General features: G+C 53.7%; 2 pseudogenes; both read left to right on the top strand.

Moving 5' to 3' along the window:
* The first annotated feature begins 9,273 nt into the window (after positions 1-9,273).
* Positions 9,274-9,967, top strand: LOC129068102 (CCR4-NOT transcription complex subunit 2-like; annotated as a pseudogene).
* A 357-nt stretch (positions 9,968-10,324) lies between these two features.
* On the top strand, positions 10,325-11,302 carry LOC129068104 (pseudouridylate synthase TRUB2, mitochondrial-like; annotated as a pseudogene).
* Positions 11,303-11,865: the final 563 nt, after the last annotated feature.

Below are 11,865 nucleotides of genomic sequence, written 5' to 3' on the forward strand. Positions count from 1 at the left end.
GGCCAAAAAGGCTGCCAGAGCAATAATAATAATAATAATGCTCACTGTTGCCGGGAGCCGTCCACGGTCTCTCAGCGGCTGCTCTCGGCAGGAGCTACTGTCCCAGCCGTGAACGTCACAGGGCCAGGTCACCAAAACTGTGGGGGAGTAAAACATTATTTTTGTCACACCTTCTAACAGCTGCAATAATAATCAAATTAACATAATCATATTGTCACAGGTGGGCACAGGTAACCAGGTTCTTGGTGATCGTGGACAAAAAATGGAACCGAACACACAGAGTTTATAGTAGAAAGTGAGGAAAAGCAGACTTATTAAGCCACCCAGAACATGAGAACAGGCCAACTCTGAGCAGAGTGGAAAGGAGAAGAGCCTACCAGCCGCGGCCGCCGCCGCAGGCGCAGCTGGAGCAGCTGGAGCAGGGCAAGAAAAAAGGGAGAACTCAGGAGCTGGAGGACTTTTATTCCTTAGGGTGAGCCTCCCTTTCCTTGATTGGCTTCTGGGAAGAGGGCCCCACGGTGCTAATTCGTCACAATGGAGCCGGGGTCAGGCAGCATCTTCTGCGCAGGGTCAGTCCTGATTCACTAGGATCCAACGCTTCTCCAGATGCAGAAACCGCCAGACGTAGGACGGGGTCTCCGCCCTTTATCCATGTGCTTTATCTCCTGGGGCACCTCCGGAGTGTCCTCCTTCCTCACTATCTCCTGCCTCAATATTAACAGGAAATACTCAACATTTAACACACACACACGGGGAATTCATGTTCAAACGAGTCCCAGACACAGTGAGGTGACACTGGGTGCACCAGACATATTGGCAAATGGAAGAACAGAGCCTTAGATTTTAAAGGTGACATGGGTGACAGGCAGGTAATTTAGGGGGAAAAAGGCAGCACACCTGGCACATTAATTTTTGTTGGGCAACCCCCCAAAACTGTAAGACACAAGGAGTAAGGTAAGAGGGTCAGCAAGCTCTTTCTAGGAGTATTACTGGCTAAGGCTCAGTGATGGTGCCAAAGCTCTCTTCCCAAACCAAATTTTGGCAACTAAACCTCTTAGGAAGAAATGAGGTGATAATCATATGTAATTTCTCAGTCTTTCCTTTATTAACAGCCAGTGTAAAATCAGCATGTGAGATGTTGGCCCTCCTCACCACCACCTTTGAAACTTTAAATAGAAGTTTTATACCCACAGGCTAAATTAGTACATTGTTCCATATTTCATTGACATAATCATTCAGTTTTGAAAATAAATTACTTTAAATTGTTAAATCTTATTTAAGTAAATGGTGACAAACATGTACTCCCCAAACTTACCTCCTGTTAAATACCTGACTGCTTGTTTGCCCGGTGGAGAAACTATCTTTCCTCTAAACTCAAGGATCTCAGGCTGCTCTAATGATCCAATAGCTATGACACAGATTAGCAAATGAAAGTAACCAAATGTAAGGCCTACTCAAGCATGGGAACCTCACTTACATGAGAGACTCAGAAGTCCCCATGCAGACGAGCATCAGAACCGGAACGGGGCCCTGGCTGCTCTGGCCTGCGAACCAAAGAGCCGCAGGTTTGATCTCCAGTCAGAGCACAGGCCTGGTCCCCAGCAGGGGGCGTGCAAGAGGCAACCACACGATGATGTTTCTCTCCCTTTCTCCTCCCTTCCTTTGTCTAAAAATAAATAAATAAAATCTTTAAAAATTATTTTAGAAAAGTAAACAGAACGGGAACGTGAGCACATAAAAGGTACTGAAGCTGTGATGCTGGGAGGTGCCTTGGGGTTTCAAAGCGTCCTGGCAAAACGGTCAGAGCAGCTGCTGAGCAGTGGGTGCCATTCCCAGGACGTGCGCTAGGTGGCGGCAGAGGAGAGCATTTCGGGGCAGCGGGCGTCTCAGCGGCCGGGTCCCCTCCGCCGGCGCCGAGGGTCCCCGCCCATCAGCTAGGAATTCTCTGAGCTCTGGGTTCTGGATTCGCGGGGAGGGGTCTCGCCCGAGAGAGCACGGGGCCCTGACGTGTCAGACTTGGGCCTTGTGAGTGGGGGAGGGGCCCCTCTGAGAGAGCAGGGGTTCTGTCCTGTTCCCTCTGAGTCCCCTGACTGTGGGGACAGGCTCCCTCGTGTTGGAGTTGGGGATCCTCTCCGAACCCTTCTGGGTCCACTTGGGGTGCACTGTGGACCCACCTGAAAGAGTGTGGGGTCCTCTGACCTCGCCTCTGGGTCAGGGGGGTACAAGGGTGGAGGAGCCAATCCTGAGCGATCGGGGCCTGGGACGTTGGCGCCGAGGACTGTGCGCGTCGGGGGTCCCACCCGAGAGCGCGCCCCTTGAGATCTTTGGATCTCAGGACGGAGGAGCCTGTCCTCCTGCGTCAGCAGGGGCTTGGTTGGAAGGATCGGAAGCGGGAGCCTGTGTGAAGGAAACATTGTATCCCTGCCGCCCGGGCAGGAAGCGTCTCGCACGCCCGTCGGCGCCGCACGAACGCGGGGCGCTCCGTCCTCCCGACCGAGGGACAACGGCAGAGCTCCGCGCCCCGGCAGCTCGCTGCCCGCGGTCCCGTTCGGTCACTCAGTGACACGCGTGCCCCTCTCCTTGTGCTTCGCCCAACGCAAAGCCTCCCCCTCCCTGGCCCCTTCGCAGACCCTCCCCGCTCCCGCCCGCCTTTCCGCGCTCGGCTGTCAGCGCGTCTCCAGCCCGTCTTGGGACGAACCATCTCCGTTCTCAGAAAAACGCGCGCCCCGCCTCGTGCCTTTCATTCAGTCACAGCGCATCTTGTTCTTCTCTTACACATCGTTCTTTTCTCTATTGCTTTTTTCTGTACCTTTAATTAGAATTCTTAACCTTTAAAAAAAAAAAGCTTACTTTCAGGTGAAAACTAAGAGTAAGAAAGTGTGAATTCTATTACGCCGGTATTCTTTAGATTGACATTTATAAGCCAATTCAATCACTTCCAGAGGTACATTTATTTATAGCACTATTTTTTTAAATGTCCGACAAGATGTGTTTACTAATAATCTCTAATATCTTTAGCTTCTCTATAATTTGTGGCAAAACACAAATATACCTGCGTCCGATCCGCCGAGCCCTCGCCCGAACTCTCCCACGCGCCCCACAGAAAACCAAACCCCCGCGACGTCCCGCACCGACCCGGAGGGTCCCCTGCAGACCGACCTCCCCTGCTGTGCCCGGGCCCCCGGGAGACCCGCGCTCCCGGGGCTGCTGAAGCCCCTCAAACAGCCTCCAAGAAACGGCGCCTCACGAAGCCACGACGCGTCTCCCGACCGGACCCGGCCGTCCTGGGCGTCCCCAGACGCCACCACCCGATACATGCGCCCCAGCGCTGCGCGGGACACGAGGCGGTGCGGCGCTCCAGCCCGCACCTCGCAGTTCGGGGCGTTTCCGGGGCTCCGCCAGCAGCCCCGCTTTAATCTGTTACATTCGGGAAAATTCAGCAGCAATGGAGCCACAGATCCCACGACTCCTCCTAAAACAGTCACAACGCGAATGGAAACTGCAGCCCCGGGAACGAAGCGCTGCCGCGGCCGCGTGACTCGCCGCGGAAACCACGGACGAGGCCGCCGACCGCGCGGCGGGTCACTCAGCCGTTCAGCCCTCGGGGCGCCGCCGGCCGAGACCTTCCAGGAGTGGCAACGCCCCGCAAGGAAAGCCCCACATTTACCAGCCGAGGGTGGGGAGAGCGATTCCCCTCCGACACCGTCTACCCGATTGCTCCGGACAGTGTGGGCTCCGCCTGATTTTGTTACAACATCCACGCTCGCGTTCGTCTTTAAGGAGAACTGGTCACCGCGGATGCGGCACAGGCGGCCCTTCCCGTCGGTCACTTCACTTGTCGGACCGGAACTGTCCCCAAACTCTATCTCCGCCCCTCCCCTCGCCTAGCGCACGGGGAGCACAAGACATGTCCCGGGGCAGCGTTCGCTCCGACGGGAGGGTTAGTTCACCAGGGACGCCTCGGTCAAGTAAATGCCGACCCCTCCCTACGGGCGACAGTCCTAGAGAGAAGAGCGCTCCTGTAACGAGCCCGCTGCCCGGAGACCGGCCGTGTGCGCCGGTCCCTTCTCCGGTGTCCGGAGCCGCCGCTCCGGCACGTGGCGTCCAGCGCAGCCCGACTCTCTCCCTGTCCTCGCACCGCGGAAAACGGGAAAAGTCCTTCACTGCGTTAACACACTCCCGGACGCCGGTTTTCCGTATTTTCTTCTTTCTATAACCAGGAAAGAGCGGGGTGAGCTAGGCGGTCGTGGAGAACGCGTCCACGGGAACCCCAGCCTGCTCCGCTCGGCGGAACCCTGGAACTGCCCTGCGCCCCGCCCCGCCCCGCCCCGCCCTGCCCCGCCCGCCCTTGAGAGGCTGGGGGGCTGGGCGCGCAGCGTCGTCCGGGGTGAGGCCGCTCCATTCCGCTCTCTCTTACTTCCCACGGCGGAGAGGACCCTCCCCAAATATGTGCGAGTGCGCGGTGCATCTCCACCTCAGCGCCGTTCCCCCAAACCCTCCTCGAGTCTCTCATGGTCTCCATCACTACCGCCCGCCCGCAAGTCCCTGTCCCCAAACCTCAGTTCTCTCTGCTCCACCCAAATTCTGCGCGGGCCCTTCCCCTCCCCCTCCCACCTCCAGTGTAACCTTTTCAAGCCCTCCCGCAGGCGCCTCCGGTCCAACCCTGTCCTGTACTCACCTCTCCCCAGCACCGCGCACCAGGGTCTGGTCCTCCTTTCAGACACGCGCCGCCCTCCCCTCCTCACCTGGGCTTCGCCCCACGACTCCGTCCCTGACCCCGACCCCGACCCGCGGGATCGTAGCCGGGTAGGCACCTCCTCCACCGGCCCCCCTGGGCCCCTTTTTAAACCCTGACCGACGCTTCGCCCACTGCCGGGCCCTCCGCCCCTCACCAGGCAGCGGCCTGGTCACTCCTCCTCCTGAAGTTCCCAAAGTTCCTAGGACGGACACCGCCGGTGCCCGCCTCCTCCACTCTCGATCCCGGGACCCTCGCCCCCTAAACGGCTGGGCCAACGACGGTCGGCGACCGCGCAACGACCGCCCCTCGGCCCACGCGGGCTCCTCCGTGGCCGCGTCCGGGTCCTGCGGCCGCTGGGAGGGAGGAGAGGGCACGGGCGGGCCCTGGGGGAACAGGCTGGACCTGAGAAGGACTCCGGGACCGGGCCGGCTGGTGCGGGTCAGGGCCGCAGGGAGTGCCGAGCTGAGTGCCCGGCAGGTGCGGCCCCGGCCGCGGGGCGCAGGGGTGCGCTCGGCCCCATCCGGACGCGGGGACGCGGACCGGAGGGCGGTCTCAGGCCCCGCTCAGGGAGGGCGCTCACTCGGTAAATACACGTGAAGTATCTGCTGATGTCGGGCTCAGGGACGGGCACCGCGTGTGTAAGACACGCCCGTTGGTGAAAAGAACAAGAACAAACGCGCCTTCGTGAAGCTCACTGTTCACAGGGTAGGAAATAAATGTAGTAGTTTACGTGGGGATAAGTGCTATGACGGAAAAGGACAGAATATTCAGACAGGAAAACGAATGATCAGGGGAAAACCCCTCTCTTTGAAGAAGCAGCGTGGACGCTGAGACCTAAATACCAGCAAAGGGCCGGGCGTCAGGCCGAGACACGGCGGAGGCGCCCAGGCCGAGCGGAGACGCGCCACCCGGGGAGACCGAGTGACGACGACGCCGCGCGCCAGGCGTCTGAGGACGGCCGCCTTCTCTGTCACTGCTCGTAAATCACTCCTTAATAACCGTCCTGTAATGCCATTTTTTAAAAAGTAAATACTCTTACTTTCCTAGATTCCAAAATTCATCATCTAAAATCTTCCTTCTTGAAAATGCGGACATTTACCACTTTCGTGTTCCTCAGACAACCTAGAGGGGCACAATTCCTCTTACAAAATACCTCTGATTCCAGAAGACCCGCGGTCCGACCCAACCTCCACACTGTGAACGGCTGAATCTTCCTAAATTTGAAATCTAATCCCGTGGTTTCCTGTGCACGTGAACGACCAGCAGCTCCCCCGCCCCCAGAGAGTCAAGTCTCCACCCTCCGCCCAGTGTCCGCCCCCGGCCGCCCCGCCCCCGTGGTCCGAGACGCGTGAGGGCTCGAACGGAGGCACCGGCCCGGAGACGGAGCCTTGCGTGTGGGAAACTGAATGAAATACAGACTTTAGTTAGTTATAATGTATTGTTATTTCTTTACTAATGATAACAATTCTGTACAGAAAATAGAAAGAGAGGCTAGAGTCAAATAAGAGAAACATATTGCATCCAACTGGAAAACTAGAGGAGGTGGGTGATTTCCTAGTAAAAACTACACGTTAGTAAAATGGAACCTAAAATACAGACCGATTACCCATCCACGAACCTCTTCCCCTGCTGGTTCTCCTCTCCTTCTGGGCTTTCCCTCTGATGGGACCAGGCAGAGCCGCTGGGCAGCTCCCCTCGCAGGCCTTCGCCCAGAAGGACGCTGTGCAGATGGCGTCTCAGGAACCACTGATTCTGAGGTGTCAGCAAAGACCATTTGATTGCAAGGGACTGGACACACTTGCTGAAGTGAAATAAGTTAAAATTTTTTAATGGCAAAAATAGATTAATACTTGCAAAAGGCAAGTTTAAGAGCAGGGTTGACCCTGGCTGCTGTGGCTCAGGGGCCTAAGTGCCGGCCTGCAAACCAAAAAGTCACTGGTTCGATGCCCAGTTAGGGCCCGGGCCTCGGTTGCAGGCCAGGTCCCTGGGAGGGGGCGCGTGAGAGGCAACCACACATTAATGTTTCTCTCTCTCTCTCTCTCCCTTCCCCTCTCTCTAAAAATTAAATAAATAAGCTCTTTTTTTAAAAAAAGAAGAAGAAAAACAGGCTTGGACCTGGCAAGTCTGGGCTCTCACGCTCTCACTGTGGGACCTAGTCCCTCTCCAGCCTCGATCCTGCTCAGCGCCACTGGAGGCTCCGTTCACAGGCACCGTCTCTCCCACGATATCAGGGCACCATAAACTGCACACTGACAGCCACTCAGCGTCAGCTTTAACGTGAGGTGCTTCTCCTTCCTTCCCTTGGATTCCCTAAACAGTCGGCTTTAAATCCTTCGGCCTCGCTTGGGTTGCGTCCCCATCTCTGACGCCATCAGGGCACCCAGAGCATGGAAGGCGGGACTGGCGGGACGATGGGTCAGCCCCCGGGAACTGTCTGGACTGGAGGCAGGAGGGATGCACCCCAAAGGGACGCTGAGGCGCAGGAAGCGGGCGGGAGGACAGACGCTGGGCCGGGGAAGCAGCACAGTCCAGGTCCCAGCGGGCCGTCGGCTGAGGAGCACGTGAGCAGGGCTGAGAGGAAACCTGGAGCTGCCAGGCTCAGAGTGGCCGGCAGCCCCTTCCCAGGTGGAAGGCCGGCAGGAAGCCCTGCTGGCTTGGGAGGCCCTCCACAGCCCCGGGCAGAGGTCGGGTGGGCGCGGAACAGTCAGTAACCTGGACGGACATTGCGTCCTTCCTCTGTCAGAGAGGAGGATGAGGACAGAACATCTGTGGTCAAATTCAAACCCTGACTCGCGTGTAACGCTGCTTGTGTCCCGTGTCCTGAAGGTGACAGAGAGATGGCAAGGGAGGAGTGGGAGGAAGGCCAGTTAAGCTTAAACCAAACTCTGAACCCAACTCTAACCCTCAAACAACCCTAACCTTAATGCCTTAACGGTTAACTCTAAGCCCCTAACGCCTCATCAGAAACCCTAAACTTTACCAACCTTAATCCTACCAACTCTAACCCCTGATCCCCAGACCCTGACTTTGGCCCTCACGCTGGCCCCCAAACCCCAACTCCAACACAAACCCCATTCCTAACCTTAACCCCATAACCCAGGAACCTGGACCATGATCCCTGACCCTGACCTCCTAACCCGCCCACCCTCTCCCTGACTCACCATTTGCCTCTCCCCTCTCCCCTAATGGGACCCTCACTGTAATACATGTACTTAAACATTTTCACAATATATACATTACCATGTCGTGATCACCATGTAATGCATGTAAAAAAAAACAGGGTTTAAATATAGATGTAGAATAGTTATTTCTAAGAGTGCTGCTTGCTTGCATAGTTCAGGCAAGTGTTATTTCAATGAATGGGTGACTTCACCACACTGTAATATCAGTAAAATTGTGTTCAAGGTGTTGATGTAAGAAACACAAAACTGTGGGTAATTTTTATGAGTTTATTTCAGCCAAAAATGATGAGAGTTGATGGGATGCAAGATCAAAAGGGATCGACACTCTGGCCACAGCGGCTCCGTTGGTGGGAGCATCATCCCATGGACCGAAGGGTCGCAGGTTCGATTCCTGATCAGGTCATAGATGAGGCTTCTCTCTCACATCGATGTTTCTCTCCCCTCCCCCGCCCCCCACCACCTTCTCTCTTTCTCTAAAATCAATAAATTAAAAAAAGAAGTTATATGCCTGGATGTGACTCCCCACGATGACCCACCCACTTAGACATTTACGATCAGACCACGCGATCAGACCACCCATGCGACCCTAGGACGCTTTTTCCATCTACGTTACAATAGCATAACGCACGTCAAGTCTTCACAGACACTATGCATAAAGAAAGCTTGCAAGAGTAATGCTTTTGCCTACAAAGTTGAGAACAGCATTTTCTCAGTTAATGGCTGAGTCTTCAACACTGTGATGCATGTATACAGTATAAAAGCACACATATGAACAATGTTTCTTATCGTGGTGCTTACTTGCAAAAATGAGAATCATCTGTCTGGATTTTGACGGAACAGGAACCAGTCATTTGGAATAAATAACTCCTTACCAAGTAACTTTTTCTGTTTTCCATCTCTTTGATAAGTGCTCACTTTGTTCATTGATTTTTTTTTTTTTTTTGTCTACAGTCATTAAACTATCTGTCCTGTAACTCGCTTTTTTCAGAACTGCAGTCTTTAATTTTATCAGTTAAGTCACAGAGTTCCAGGTCTTTAAAAGTTTTTTTCTGGAGATTTTTCATTTTCTTTCTAAATGGTCTCCTTACCTTGGTTATTCGTGGTTTACGCTGCAAGTGTTTTCGGCTCCCTTGCACTGCTGTGAAGAGCTGGGCTCTTCAGATCTTGGTGGGGGGTGGAAGCCGTCCTGTGTTCCCTGGGAAGGTGGGCATCTCTGTGTTCGGATCACCTCAGTCGGCTGCAGCAACTGTGGCGGGCGACAAGCTTCCGAATCCGTGAGCCCCCTGCGCGGCCTCCCGCAGGCAGACGCTGCCGGCAGTGTGGTCACGTCAACTAACATTTATGATGGAACAGATGGAAGCACAAGGGGACAAGGCTGGACCTGTCAAATCCCCCAGCCTTGGAAAACCTAAATGAAAGGGCAGGAAGTGGTGAACCTCCGCCATCAATAAACCTTTCTCCTTGGAGGGCTCCTCATGTTGCGATGGTAACTAAACTGGCAAATGAGCAATCCCGGGCCTTCTCAATACACAATATAGATTATTTCTTATTACCTGGTTCCAGCTCTAAAGATACAACATCAAGTAATAGGGACCTTAAATCTCCTTCGAATACATATGGCCATACAACTTCCAGTACAGATGGACCCAAATACTCTGGAGACAAAAGTTCAACAACACAAAGTAATAACCAGCAGAACAAAAGAATCCAGGTGTTACCTGATGGTTAGGTTACTAAGTTGCCTCAAGGGATAGTGAAGGGACAATTTAAAATGATTGGCCTGTTACCATTTATCGGCACAACAGACACAGACCCAGGAATGGTACATCTTGCATTGGGAAGTGACTTACAACGTTAAGCTTCAATCTGAACTCTCCTGAAAATCTCTGCCCCAAATTTGCACCATCCTGGGCATCTTCACCTTGTCAACCTGAAGACAGACTTGCGCACTCCATCCGAGTACGTCATGAACACTCACAAGAGGGACATGCTGGCTGCAGCACAATGTAGCCAACATGGAGAGGACCACGTCTTCGACCTCGATTAGGGAGTGGAGGAGGTGCATCGCGACTGTCCGCGGCAGGACCGCTGTACATTCAAAGTATTCTTAAACACTTCTGTATTACACTGGATGTTGTTTATTCTGAAAGCTACTTTTTTAAAATGATGATGGCTATAGTTTCTGTCTTTTGTTTTTGAAATGGAAATATTTTTCCATCAAGAAACTTCAGCTACTTTTAATTAAGTAAAATAAATTTAGATTAAAACCTTATATTACTATGGTTTCATAAGCACTACACATGTAAAAAGACATCTCATAATTTCAAACTTAACCCTAAATTTGCAAGAAGACAGAATCAGGCCCATCCAGCTTTGCCACGAGCCCAGACCACCAGCCTCAGACATGGGGTTGGCTGGCTTGGCATGGTTGCATGGGCTCTTTGCGGCCCACAAGCGCCCGGGGCTGCACTGGAAGCGCCTGCAGGGCACCATGGAGCTGCAGCTTCTGAAGGGTCTGAGTGCTGGGAAGCCTCCTGCCCCTGAAGAACATGTTCGCCTCCTGCTGGGCCCTGTGGAAAGCAGCAAAGAGAAGGAGCTGACCCCAACCAGTGTGCCCACCCTTACCAACCATCTGCTGGCACGTGGACTGGCATTCACCCGCCTGAAGGTGGCGTGGGACACCCGCTGGATGTCCAGGCACCTGGGTTGCTTGTGCTCTGCATGGGACACAGACGCAGCCTTCTCAGCAACTTGTGCAACGCTCACCCCACCAAGGATTACATAGTTCACGGCCTCCTGGGCAAAGCCACAGACGACTTCTGTGAGTATGGGAGGCTGGTGGAGAAGACAACATAGGACCACAGAGAGAAGCTGGGCCGAACTTTGGCCGTGACCCAAGGCTCCCATTAGAAAGTCCTGGTGGTGTGCTCTAGCCATGACCTGCAGACGCAGGAGGCCTATGGGATGGCATGAGAGGCTTGATCCAGCCCATGAATAAGTCGCCGATGCTGACAGCCTCCTCTTTGCACCTTCAGGATTCCCCTTAGAGGTGCAGCGCATGCAGGAGACACAGAAGCACCAGCAATAGCTGGTGCATGAAATTGGCTTGGAGCTGAAGACCACTGCTGTCTGCACCCAAGAGCAGCATACACATGCTGGCTTCTTCACCCTGGACGACAGCCTCCTGAGGATCCAGTGGGACCTACACAGCATCCAGGATGCCTTCCAGAACTCAGCTCCCCGGGTGGCAGCAGAGCTGGAGAGCAGCTTGAGGCTGGGGCCAGGCGCCCAGCAGCTCCCTGGTCCAGGCTGTCAGCAGGCCAGCAAGGGATTGAGCTCTGCCTTGAAAGACTGGACAGCTGGTGGGGCAGCGGGTGGGTAACGACAAGAGTTGTCCATGAGCTGGAACAGATGACGATGCAGAAAGAGCAGGGGAAGCTCTATTACATGTGACGTGAAACTCTGAAGCTGTAAGAGAAAAGACTTAACCCAACAGAAAAAACAACTTCTGAATGGAGGAAAAGACAACAAATGACGGACTGATAGAAATATGTGCAATATGTTTAATGAAGAACTAATATCCGTAATATATAAAGAGCTTTTACAAAATAAGAAAAATGAAAGGAAATTTGGGTAAATTACATGAACTTTCTGAAAAAAATACAACCAAATGGCCAGTGAGCCAGAAATGATGCTCAGCCTTTTTAATAATGAAAGACCTCCTGATGAACAGGAGATGACGTTTCCGTGACTTTGGAAGAAATCAACGAAAAGATACCATCCAGCACGGATGGTGGGAGAAAGCGGGCAATCTGTGCTGGTCGTAGTGTGTCAGGGTGGTAAGGAGCTGGGAAAATTCACCAGCAGGCGAACTGGGGAAACTAAGACATGAAAATTAAACAAGGCCAAGCAGTTTGAGCAGCTCACAGCTTACTCGTTTATAAA

Source organism: Pteronotus mesoamericanus, unplaced genomic scaffold (genome assembly GCF_021234165.1).
Source record: "Pteronotus mesoamericanus isolate MK-2021 breed Mesoamerican mustached bat unplaced genomic scaffold, CSHL_Meso_final contig_202, whole genome shotgun sequence".
NCBI lineage: Eukaryota > Metazoa > Chordata > Mammalia > Chiroptera > Mormoopidae > Pteronotus > Pteronotus mesoamericanus.